The 12,685-nt window shown below is 35.2% G+C and overlaps 1 long non-coding RNA gene across 1 annotated transcript in view; it reads left to right on the forward strand.

The window, feature by feature from the left end:
• Positions 1-12,685, forward strand: part of LOC108414789 — a 94,021-nt gene that overhangs the window by 72,879 nt on the left and 8,457 nt on the right. The window lies entirely within an intron of this gene.

Consider the following 12,685-nt stretch of genomic DNA (forward strand, 5'->3'; position numbering starts at 1 on the left):
ACTATGCAGCATTCCCCTTCAAACAAAGAGAAGGCACTCTGTTTTTTGAAAATGATGCATATTGTCGCTGTCATAACAAAATATTAACTTTAATGTAGATTGACCTAACAAGATTTTATTCCTATTTGTTTTGAAGGATTTAGGTTTGACAGTATGAGAAGCTGTTTTTTATGACATATTAAGCTAATAATGCAGATTTTAAAAGCAGGGCAGTCTGTTTAACTCTTCAGAATCTAATTATAAATATAAATAAGAAAATATGACTACCTATAAAACAAAACAGTATGAATCGAAGAAGGTGCCCATCAAACAGGTACATCATTTATGTGCCAAAAATTCAGTCAGATTTATTTATAATATATTAAGAAATGGATTAATAGTGAATTGTTCCTATTACTTTCAATGTAACTAAAGCACTGGTTTAAAATGCAATGAAATATAAGAATACAGATCAATAAAAAGGGAAGCAAGAGTGCCATGAGAGCTTTTTACTATTCACTGGTTTCAAGGGGAAGATGCATCAACTACTGTCCTAGAGGAGCTAAGCAGGCTCACTTTCTGGTTAAAAATTAAACAATGTCACATTTGCTCTTGAATAACACTCACAGGCATATTCATACTTATAGTTGCATTGCAGAAGAAAACATGAATTATAGGTCAATACAGGCATAGTTTTGGCCCACACTAGCAAAACATGAAAAATTTGTATAAGCAAATAGGGCAAAAAGGCAAAACCAATTGAAATGAGTAAAAGGTATCAGATCTTCTTAAACTGGACACCTCCATCAAGCTAGAACAACAGGTCAGATTTGATGTTTAAAGTGTGTACTGTACCAGCAGTATTAAAATACACTGGACACAACCTAACCTGAACTGCGTATCACCAGCAATCAGATTTACACACAGATTTAATTCCTGCTTATTCCACCTACAAAAACCTCACAGCCATATCATGTCTACAAATTGCTGGACTGCAGATCCAGTGGTCTTGACTCTCAAAAGACTCTAAAATGTGGTGCTTAATCTTGGCTAGAAGTGCAAGATGTGTAGGATAATATCCTTTACCTAAAGATGCTTATAAGGTCTTGTAGGGATTAGAATTCCTATTGAGGTGTGGTCATGCAAGATGACCAAGTGAACTTCCCCAAGGTCACAGTTGTTTGCCTTGCAATCTTTCCTTTTTGTACATTGACACCAAGGTATAAAGACTAATGAGTGGCAATTGGTCGAATTGTAAGTTGGCTCGATCAAGGACATGTTGCCAATGAACAGTCAACACTTAATCAGGCTAGTAACTAGTAAACTCTGCATTTACTCTCTCTGCACCATTCTTTGACTACCTTGCTTCTGCTGACATTGTAAAATTCTTGCCCAAACCAACTCTTGTAGTCCACTCTAACACCTTGATGAGCCTTGACATTGGGCAACTACTGCAGGAATTCTTTTAAGGAGCAAAATAGCAGAAATAGCTGTACTTTCTCTTATATCAGAACTGTAAATGTGTAAAACATGTATTTCCTCCGATTGGCCTCACTGTCACGCCAGTTCTTTCATTGAATTAGATGAGATATGATGTCTAAAAGTCTCAGTAAACAAAAGAGTAAGCTGAATATAAATTAAACCTTAAGCATATTGTAAATACACTTATAAAGAAAGATCACTGCAAGGCAGTTAAACACGCAGCAGAAGACAGGCGAACAATAGCATTTCTGCCTAACCCCAACCTCAGTGTACAGGCTATGAACCTGTGAGTTTTGACTGTTGTTTTTAACAGTAACTAAATTTTGGTTTACTAAGCAGCAATTGACTTCAGATACCATTACCATACAGATAAAGCTCTTCTCTATAAGCTGTAAATTTGTGAATATATAAGACTGAACTATGGCATTGCAGAACCATATAATTATGATTAAAAAAAACTTTTTCCTACCACAGCACTATTTCAGAGAAAGCAGAGATAGCAGTTGAAATTTTACTCAAATAAAAAGAGAATTTTTACTTTTATTTGTACTTGAATTAAATTAGAAAAATATTTGTTAAGATGTTCTAATTCTCCTTTTTGTCTTGAAGAATTTTTAAGAAATATTAAAAATTCACTCTTCATGTCTTGAGATGAAAATTCAATCTTCAACTCCTGAGATTTCAGGTATCTAGAACAATGACCACATAAAACACAATTACTCTACTCTCTGACCAAGAACTTCTACAGTCTGCTTTATCCCCCAACAAAACCCGCCCCTCGCCCACCCTCTTCAGAAACATAACCAACTAGTGATGAAAATAAGAAAGTGTCTTGTTCAGTAGACAGCCTCAAATACTTATGTGGCAGAAAACAAAAAAGTACAGGAAGAGTTTGCATTAGAACAACCAGAGTGATATTTCAAAAAGAAAGTGTGGCAAAGATTTCTGGGCAGGTTTAGCTACTGCCCTTCATAGGCTCATTCAACAGACCTTACTTGAGCTAATACAGTAACAAGCAGCTCTCACAATGTGGGGAGGGCAAGAAAGCTAGCAGACAGGGCTTATCTTTCCAGCTCACTTATGAGAAAAGTACTTAAAAGGAATACTTAAAAGGAACCAGGAAGCAGTCAGTGGTATGTAGCAGTTCATTTAGCTGGGAGGCCTGAGCTTCAAAGACACATCAGCTTCCATTTGTGTTTTATGTGTGACCAAAGAACAGAATGTGCTCTTAAAGCAAATAATAATACTTAAATCAAATTTATTGATAAAATAATAGAAGAACAAGATACACGCTGTACATAAAGTTGTACCAGCTGCTTATAACATATGCATTCATTAGTTCAGAGTTTATTTACTTGTTACCACATGGTGTAAGTATTTTATGTTTATCTGCAGTGCATCTTTTAGGGTTTATATGCATCTCAATTTGGATGTTTCTCAAATAAAAACATGCAGTCTATAGTCTTATTTGAGATGGATTCACTTTAGCTGAGGACGTCCAGTATTGACATTTGTAAGGGGATTTTTATGGCTGATTTGTATTGGATAAAGTATCTGTAATTACACTAAATAGCCCAAATTGAAATATCATCACATAGATGTTCACGTCAGCATTAAGATGAAAGAGGTCCAAACAAACAACAATAAAAATAAATAAATAAAACAATTTTTGAAATGTAAAATGTGTGGCTCATCAGATCAACCTAAAAAAAGTTACTACATGTGGTAACAAGTAAATGAACTATTATTTAACTTAAATAAATACTTTTAATGGTCGATTCTTTCAATCAATATAATTTTTGAGGTGAATAAAATTAGTTCAGTTTCTTGTTACTACCTGAAGTAATTTTATTTATGATCTGACAAGCCATTTTTCACATATCCTTCTAATTAGGGTGTCAGCAGCAATGATGTAGGTCCTGTTTTGAGCTTGAGGATCAAGGAACCAACATGTGAGCTGTATACACTCACTGGCCACTTTATTTGGTACACCTGTTCAATTGCTTGTTAACACAAATAGCTAATCAGCCAATCACATGGCTGCAACTCAATGCATTTAGGCATGTAGACGTGGTCAAGACAACTTGCTGAAGTGCAAACTGAGCATCAGAATGGGGAAGAATGGGGATTTAAGTGACTTTGAACGTGGTGTGGTTGTTGGTGCCAGACACCATATCATCTCAAACTGGTTTCTTGAACATGACGATGAGTTCGCTGTACTCCAGTGGTCTCCACAGTCACCAGATCTCAATCCAATAGAGCACCTTTGGGATGTGGTGGAACGGGAGATTCGCATCATAGATGTGCAGCTGACAAATCTGCAGCAACTGCTTGATGCTATCGTGTCAATATGGACCAAAATCTCTGAGGAATGTTTCCAGCACCTTGTTGAAAGTATACCATGAAGAATTAAGGCAGTTCTGAAAGCAAAAGGGGTGCAACCTTTTAATACAACACCTAATAAAGTGCCCAATGAGTATATGTTGTACACCCAGATCCAGTTGGCCCTATACGCTCACTACACCATATGGGCATATTTCCATAGGGCTCTGCAAAATCCCCCTCTTGTCAAAGATGCTTATTTACAACTTACAATTCACAAGCAGAACTATCCATTTGGTCACGAGGGAAAGAAACACCATGAGCCTGAATTGTGGGAACAGCAATCAGGTAAACTCTTCAAGCTTGATGTCAGCAAATAACAATACTGTTTAATAAAGCAGTGTTCAGAGCTGTGTTCTGTGACAAAAATGAGAGTGAAATACAGCTATTTATAATGTTTGATGAATGCCAACGGCAAGGGTGTTTACAAACTGTACAAAATGTTTGTATGTGCGTGAATAAATTCCACCAAGCCATAGTATAAATAGTATTTAAATAATTTAGAGCTGGGGTGTCTGTGTGGCAGTTGCACACGGTTTACATGACACAAAGAAAATATACTGAATTTTGCTTAGGGATTCTAGCAGGTCAGGACCGACTCTATGTACATGTCTTTTATCCAATAAACTGGTACATGTATCCTTTTTACACTAGTTTCTACATTTCATCAATACAAACAAATGTATTGATGAAAGAAATGTGTGTGCTGCATGGATGGTAGATTAAAAACACTGTTTTTATACACTCACATGAATTATTCTGTTATTTTAAATTACCACCTGATAGATTACAAGTGCTACAAAATATAGTGTTGTATAAAAGGTACTGAAACACAACTATTAAGTGCACTCTGTCAGCTCTGTTCTGTTTTTAAATCTTAAACCAAATTCATATGAAACAATTATGGTTAATCATCATGGCATGCAATGTGTCATATGCTTTTCTACTAGTCTATTCTAGTCAGCCATGAAGACATAATACATTATGCCATTACAGTTATTTTGTGTTAATGGAAACATCATACCTTGCTGGATAAACTCTGTCATGATAACTCATTACAGCATATAACATGATTATGGCCTGTTTATGTCAAAATTATATAGCATAATTTTATTAAAGTGCTCCAGATTTTTATGCTCCAAATTTATAGAACCCACAAGAAATACGTGAAATAACTATCCAGAATTATGAATGGAACTGTAGCTTATTCTAAAATGACTGAGCTATAAAAGAACAAGAATTAAATAAATAACATTATAGAAAGTTATAATCATGTAAAAAATAAAGTGAACTAAGAATATTGTAGGTAGAAATAACTATCTATAAACAAATATTGCAATGATATATTATTTACCATATAATAACTGATAAATACTCAGTTATGCAGCTTCTAGTACAATTTTAACAATAACAACTTTTTAACAACAAAATAATAATAATAATAACCATCATCATAATACATATTTCTTATATAGTGCTTTTAATTTCAGTTGCAAAGTCTCAAAATACTCAATATAAGCAAAAATTTATTTCACTAATTAAGCAGTGAGAGATCCTAGATGTTTGCAGCAAGCCTGCTTTGACTTTCGCTAAGGCTTCAATAGATCAGTAGGGTATTCCTGAGGTTAACATAAAATAAAGAGATTTAAATGTCAGGGCAAGATTTTGTAATCAATGCAGAACTTAACAAGAAGCCAGTGTACACAGAATAAGACCATAATAACATGCACATACCTCCTTTTCTTGGTAAGTACACACACTGCTGCATTCTCAAACAGTTGGAGCTCATTTAGAGAGACAGACATTTGCCAGTAACAACGAAAAGCTGATGAAAGCCTGAAAATCTGCATCTAACGGGCCTAAAAATTACTTCATGTGTTAACAAGTAAATGAATGATACTTTTTATTGTACCTAAATAAACACTTTATGTGAATAATTCTTTCAATCAGTGTATTTTTTTTAAGTTAAAAAAAAAAAGTTTAACTGCTTTTTACTATATGAAGTCATTTTTTAGATTGATCTGATTAGTCTTTTGTTTTTTTATGGTGTTTACAAATATGTTTGACGTATATAATATGTTTGACATATATAATTCATTCATGTCGTTTGCCTAGAGCCCGAAACTCACTAAGTCTGCTCGTTGAGTCTGGCTCTGCCTCTGTACCATGCTGTTTGATTTTTGGAGGAAACATATTTGTAAACACCGTAAAAAACAAAAGACTAATCAGGGCAAGGACAATCACCCTTGTTCTTAGAAATGGGGACCAGTACACTGCTTCTCCACTCATCAGGCATCCTCTCACTCTCCAGGATTTTGTTAAACAACGTGGATGGATGGATGGATGGATGGATGGATGGATGGATGGATGGATGGATGGATGGATGGATGGATGGATAATTCTCTGCACTTCCTGATCCACTATCTCTCCCCCCGTTGTCCTCCTCTCTCTCTCGTTTTCCTCATTCATTAGTTCTTCAAAGTACTCCTTCCATCTACTCAACACTCTCTGTTCACTCACTAGTACATTTCCCTCTCTATCCTTTATCAGCCTAACCTGCTGTACATCCTTTCCAGCTCTATCTCTCTGTTTAGCCAAACGATACAAGTCCTTTACTCCTTCTTTACTGTCCAGCCTCTCATACAGCTCATCATAGGCCTGAGCCTTTGCCTTTGCCACCATTCTTTTTGCTATGCGACTAGCCTCACGGTACTCCTGCCTACTTCCTTCATCTCTCTGGTTATCCCACTTTTTCTTAGCTGCCTTCTTCTTCTGAATACTCTCCTGGACTTCCTCATTCCACCACCAACTTTCCTTGTCTTCTTTCCTCTGACCACACGAAACACCCAACACATTTTTGCCAATTCCTTATTAATTTAACTGATTTATATTATTACAGTTGCCCACATGATCCTTTTGCATGGAATGTTAAGTATATATAAATGAAGAAATCAGCACCTCCCAGACAACATTGCACAGGAGTACAGTGATGTGACAGTTTTAAGGAAGTTTTAAACATCTGCGCTAAATCTTCAGACAGGTGACAAAGTAATGCAAAAACTGGTCTACAGAGATTCTCAGTCCAGTCCTGAGTATCAATACTGATTTGATCTGGTTTTTGGTTTTCATAGATAATACAGGCCCGCAACCTAAATAAGATATCACTGCTGTCGAATCAAAATCTCTTATGTCAATTTTTGTCATTTTTCAGTTTTTAATATAATTTGAAAAAGCCTGTTGTTCCTTACATTGTTTGTAAATTTCACGCTTAATGGACCAAAAGAAGTGCTCCAAAATTACTTGGAAAAAACGCCGGGGAGCAAGGAGGCGGACGCATGTGCTGAGATGAGCGATTTTTACTATGGGCAAATCCAGGGTCATGGTTGAGTCCAGTCCAGGTTCCAATAATCAATACCAAACGTAGGATGGACAGTCATGACTAAGAACACCAATATCCAAAATTGTACAGAACAAGCCAAACAAACAAATAAAACAAACATAAACAACAAACACCAGCCAAACATCTAACTTCAAACAAAGACCTACAAACACAGGGGAAAACACAGGGCTTAAATACATGAGGGCTAACTAGGGATCACGAAACACAGGTGGAAACAATCAGGGGCGGAGTAACCAAACAAGGGGCCAGACTGGTATCAAAACAAAAGCACATGGACTAGACCAAAACAAATGTACATGGAAGATCAAAAGTTAAACAAAAAGCACATGGACCGGACTGAGTGGGGCCAATCGTGACACTGTGGTTCCATTGACTTACATTAAAAGTAAAGTAGGTTTTTTCCTTCTCCTGTAAAGTTACTATTTTGGAGATATGAGGTTTTCTTCCAACAACAGCGATGTGCTAGTCTGCTTATTAATTCCATCTGTGTAATGTGATGTTCTGATATGTATTGCTTTTTACCTACTTTTTAAAAACAGCAGTTTTATAGTGTGTATAATAATGCTTGTGGTCCATTTTGATTGACCTCCTTGATGATTTGGCTTCAAGTCACTTTAAAATTCTGCATTGAAATAAAATATATAGCTGCTATCGGAACCACACCTTGTATCTCTGAAATGGTAACTTCAAAGAAGAAGGAAAAACATATTTTGCTTTTAATGTGAGTCAATGAAACAAGACTTTTTTCCAAGTCATTTTGGGCTGCTTCTTTTGGTTAATAATGAAATCTACACATAAATAATAAAGAGCATTTTCAAATTATATGAAAAACTGAAAAATACATTCTTAACTGATATCTTTTATGGGTTTTTTTTGGAGTACTTTTTGAAATACACCATCATTTCATATTTCTTCAGCATACTCCTTTATCTTGATTTTGAATGCGTTGTTTCTATTAGTGGCATTTTGAACCACACAAGGGCCCAAGTGCAGATAAACCAGAGCATTTGCCAAGACACTTTCATTTTCAACCAGTCCTCAGACTTCTGAGTGAAAGGTTGCTGGAGTATATTTTATACATGCTTCCCTGTAAGCATCAGTAAAAAAGATAGCTTTCACACGGATGAAACACTGGCACTGCAAAAATTACATAAAATTTTACATAAAGTTTGTTAGGTGCCAATTTGTTAACATGTTCTCCTCACTGCCACAAGTTGTGGATATAATGTCAGTTTAATAATCAGAAGTGGAATAGGATTAATACACAGGGTGAGCCAAAAGTCATAGGACACACCGTTTTATCTTATTTTATTTTTTATGCTGTCACAAGCCTCCACGATGAGGTGCTGAAGGTGGTGTTTGTTGCAAATTTTCTCAGCATACACAATTTGTTTGAGATGACTCCAAAGATAAAAGTCGATAAAATAAAAAATAAGATAAAACCGTGTCCCATGACTTTTGACTCACCCTGTATATCTCTCATTCAGTAGAACAAAAACAGCGCATTCAGGACCAAGAGCAGGCTGAAGCAGAATGAAATCATAATAGATTCCAAAAAGTAAAAAATAAGTACAATAAAATTAATTGTGCATTAAAATATTCAGAAGTGGCTTATGTTTATGTTTCAATTTATTTTCACTTTGAAAATAAACCACACATCTCAATTTGAGCAAGTGTGCCAAAACGTTTTCTTATGTAGAGTACTGTTTTGGGCAGTAAGTATTTATTTGCTCATAAAACAACAATATTAGAATAAATAAAAGTTACAGTAATGTATATACAGTAATGTGCAAAATTCTTACTATACGTTCACACCAGCAGGTAGAAAGCATCCAGTCATTTCCTGTGTGAGTATGTGATTTTCAGCCATGATTTAGCGACTAGCGGCAAGTGACACGACAGCAGAGCAACAAGCAACGAGCTGAAATATCGAGCTAAATTAATTAATGCAAATGAACTATGACACTGTGAAGCAAAAATCTAAACAATTGGCTTACAAATTCCTCAGGCCAATCCCAGACACGGGGTGCGAGGTCCCCAGCTTCTACTGTGGTTGGGATAGTGTAGTGGTTAACACCTGTAGACACTGTAGACTGGGGTTCAATCCCCACCTGGGCACCCTACACTATACCAATAAGAGTCCTTGGGCAAGACTCCTAACACTGCCTTGGCCTACCTGTGTAAAATGATCCAATTGTAAGTCGCTCTGGATAAGAGCGTCAGCCAAATGCCGTAAATGTACTGTCCAAACCTTTTGTTCTTAGTGGCATTTCATTCCTATTCCCATCAGTGTCACTCAAATATGGAAATGTATAAACTGGTGTACATATAATCTACTTGAAAAACAAAAACAAAGCAGTATTTATATGGTACATATTTTACATTTGCTTGTCGGTAGTTTGACAGTGTGCACAACAGTAGCTTTAAACACATGCACAAAAGACAAACTTGAGGCAACATTAGCGACTTGTTGCCTCCTAAATGAACAAACGGTTAAGTACGTAAGCACATTGTTGAAAACCATTTAGTTTTGCAATACATGTGTTTTTCCCAGTAAAATCACCAAATATCATTACAATAAATACAAATTAAACCATTAAACCTAAAAAGTAGCAAGTAATTTCAGATTTTGAAAAAAGTAGCAGTAGTAGTTGACATCTTGTGAGCTAGTTGGAAGAGCAAACTTTAGTTCCAGATTACTCGATAGCGTCCGATAGATATCACATCATAGATTTATCACATTCCATCACCAGGCTAAATCATTTGATTTAAGATTAAGAAGTAAATCAGATATGGAATGATAACTGCAATTAATACTGGGCTGCACGAGGAAAGGATTAACAATGGATAAATGAAAACACTGAAAGATGAAAAAACGTATATACATATTAACATTTCTCTGAGCTAATAAATAACTACCCAGTAAAAAGTATTTTCTTTTGTGTTTTTTACTTTAATTATTTAATTGAACTTCTATTTTTATTTCACCAGATTTTTTACAGTATTGTTTATGTAGACATATAATTTATTTTCATGTACAAAATCGACACATTTTAATAAGAGAACAAGTGTAGTACAGCCAGACTGGAGTGTAACTAATCTATTTTCTGTATTTAACTAAACTTTAACGTAAGAGGACCAGAGTGTATTATTTGTTGAAATAAGTGAACACTTTCTTCTCCAACTACATGTATTACGTATGCACACACCCTGTATGTACCTTCTTCATTCTGTATAGCCTAATGTCCACGTGGCACTCGATATCAACTCAAGGTCTAGTGACTACTAATGAAAAAGAACTGGATTTTATAACTAAGTACAGACTTCTGTTCTAGCCAATGTTTCAACAGGACATCTGATGTTAGAACACTTAATTTTTCTGCTAAGGTTCACTTCTTGTTTTTAGTCACAATATTTCAAATGATTTAATTAAATGTTGTTTCTATCCATAAAAAATGAAGCAGTTGTCTTCATTGAGTGGTGACAGTACCAGCCAATCATCTCTGCAACTGCTGTGTGTAGGGCTAAATGGTCAAAGAATAAATAAATCAATCATCGATAAGTACAATTTAGTTTTCCTTTTTTATTTTGTATGCATAAAAGTTCTGCACTACAAAGTTATCTGTAACTCTAGTTCTGGTTTAATTAGTGCTAGTATAAGTGAATGTCACACTGGAGTGCTTGTAGAAAGAACATTTTTCATTTTTAATAACAGTTTAAAGTTCAGTCATTGAGGTCATTTCATACTAAGCTCATACTTACAAATTTATCACATTTTTCATCTTTTTCATTTTGAAATGTTTTAATGTGTCTAAACTGAGCTGTTTTCACAAATAAATCCACAAAACTCTATGAAACATGGGTACAAAGTTCACAGAATAATAAATAATCTGTCCAATAAAAACCATTAAAGCATTTGTAAATTATGGTTGAACTTTAAATTTGATGGTTGAAACATAAATTATTTGATATGAAATGTCTTATTTGCCTACCATTGGCACGCTTCATAAAAAAAAATCATCTTAAGAACATTATAGTTCACGTAGTTATGATGTAATAAGGCTGAGAATTTAAGGGGCCCGATAAATCTAAAAGAACAAACCAAACAAGAAATATACACATAATACATATAAATATAATGTTATATTTTTTATAACTAATTTGTATACTTCATATACTTAAACCTTACACATGCCTTGCTAAACTCTCCGGAAAGTGGAATGACTCAGCGCTAGATTTACTGGTAGCTGACTATTCAAGAAGTGTGAGTTGCATTCATGAACTGAAATGAAACCAACGCTGTGAGCTCAGACGGTAAAGAAACTCATTTTCCCTGTTCATTTAAAACTTTTAAAATGGTCATGTATCAATATACAGATGAGAGTCTATACAAAAGCCCATATAAAGTGAATATGCATACAGCGGACACAGCGCAGTACAAAAGCCAATGAAAGATCATTTTAAAAGCACACGCTTAATGACAAATATCATCAGCAGATACTTACCTATGGTAATGAGTTATGATTTAGCATGGATGCTATCAGGTGAAGCCAGATACTGATTTCAATTAGTAGCAGAGGGATAGCGACTGCACAGTCCTTTTGTATGAGTGATCTGCATAGACTGAAGAGGACATCAGCGCTGGGTGACTAGCAGTAGAAACATGGAATATTAAGGTACTTGAAATACTCGTTTCAGGGCATGTTCATGTGACCAATGCAACTGCAGTTAGATTATGCATAATGATCTGAAGATATAATTGAGAAGCATACCTAACATGTCAACAATCCATCTCAACCAGAAACTCTTTCATGCATGAGGAAGAGTTTTTTCTCTTTCTTTTTTAAGGCTTGGTTCTCGGTATAAATATTTATCAGCCAGGCTCTCTGAAGGAAGTGTTTTCACGCATGTAGGAATGTCACGATCAAAATCTGCATTTAATGTTTCTTTATTTGTTTCTTGAGAATATAGTATGTAATAGAGTCATACACCATAGACATGAACACATTTCCTCAGTAGAAAACAGTCTCTGACTTTTGATGAATAAGTGACTATCAAAGGCACACATGCACCCTAAGGGTTTTAGATCCCCATATTCTAAAATTTCTGAAATGTTCCTGAAGATATATTTCTGATTGCAAGTAAACTAATAACCGCAGTAGTCTCTTTATGATATTGGCGCTTTTAACCTTTTAACTCAAGCCCCTTTTTTTTTTCAAGCCCCATGACTTTAATTACGGTCACTTCTTAATTTTGCTGGACATCTCTTCAGCTCCAGAACATCTAACAGAATCTAATAGAAGAGCTTGCCTGTATCTATCTAGAAAAACTGTTCTTGTTTGTCCAATTTTATGCTTGGCATTTCAAGAACTTTACCCCTTTGTTTCATTCCAAAACTTAAAACAGGAGTAGTGCCGTAATACTTGCAGATTTTAAATAGAA

The sequence above is a fragment of the Pygocentrus nattereri genome, chromosome 22 (genome assembly GCF_015220715.1).
Source record: "Pygocentrus nattereri isolate fPygNat1 chromosome 22, fPygNat1.pri, whole genome shotgun sequence".
In the NCBI taxonomy this organism is placed as follows: domain Eukaryota; kingdom Metazoa; phylum Chordata; class Actinopteri; order Characiformes; family Serrasalmidae; genus Pygocentrus; species Pygocentrus nattereri.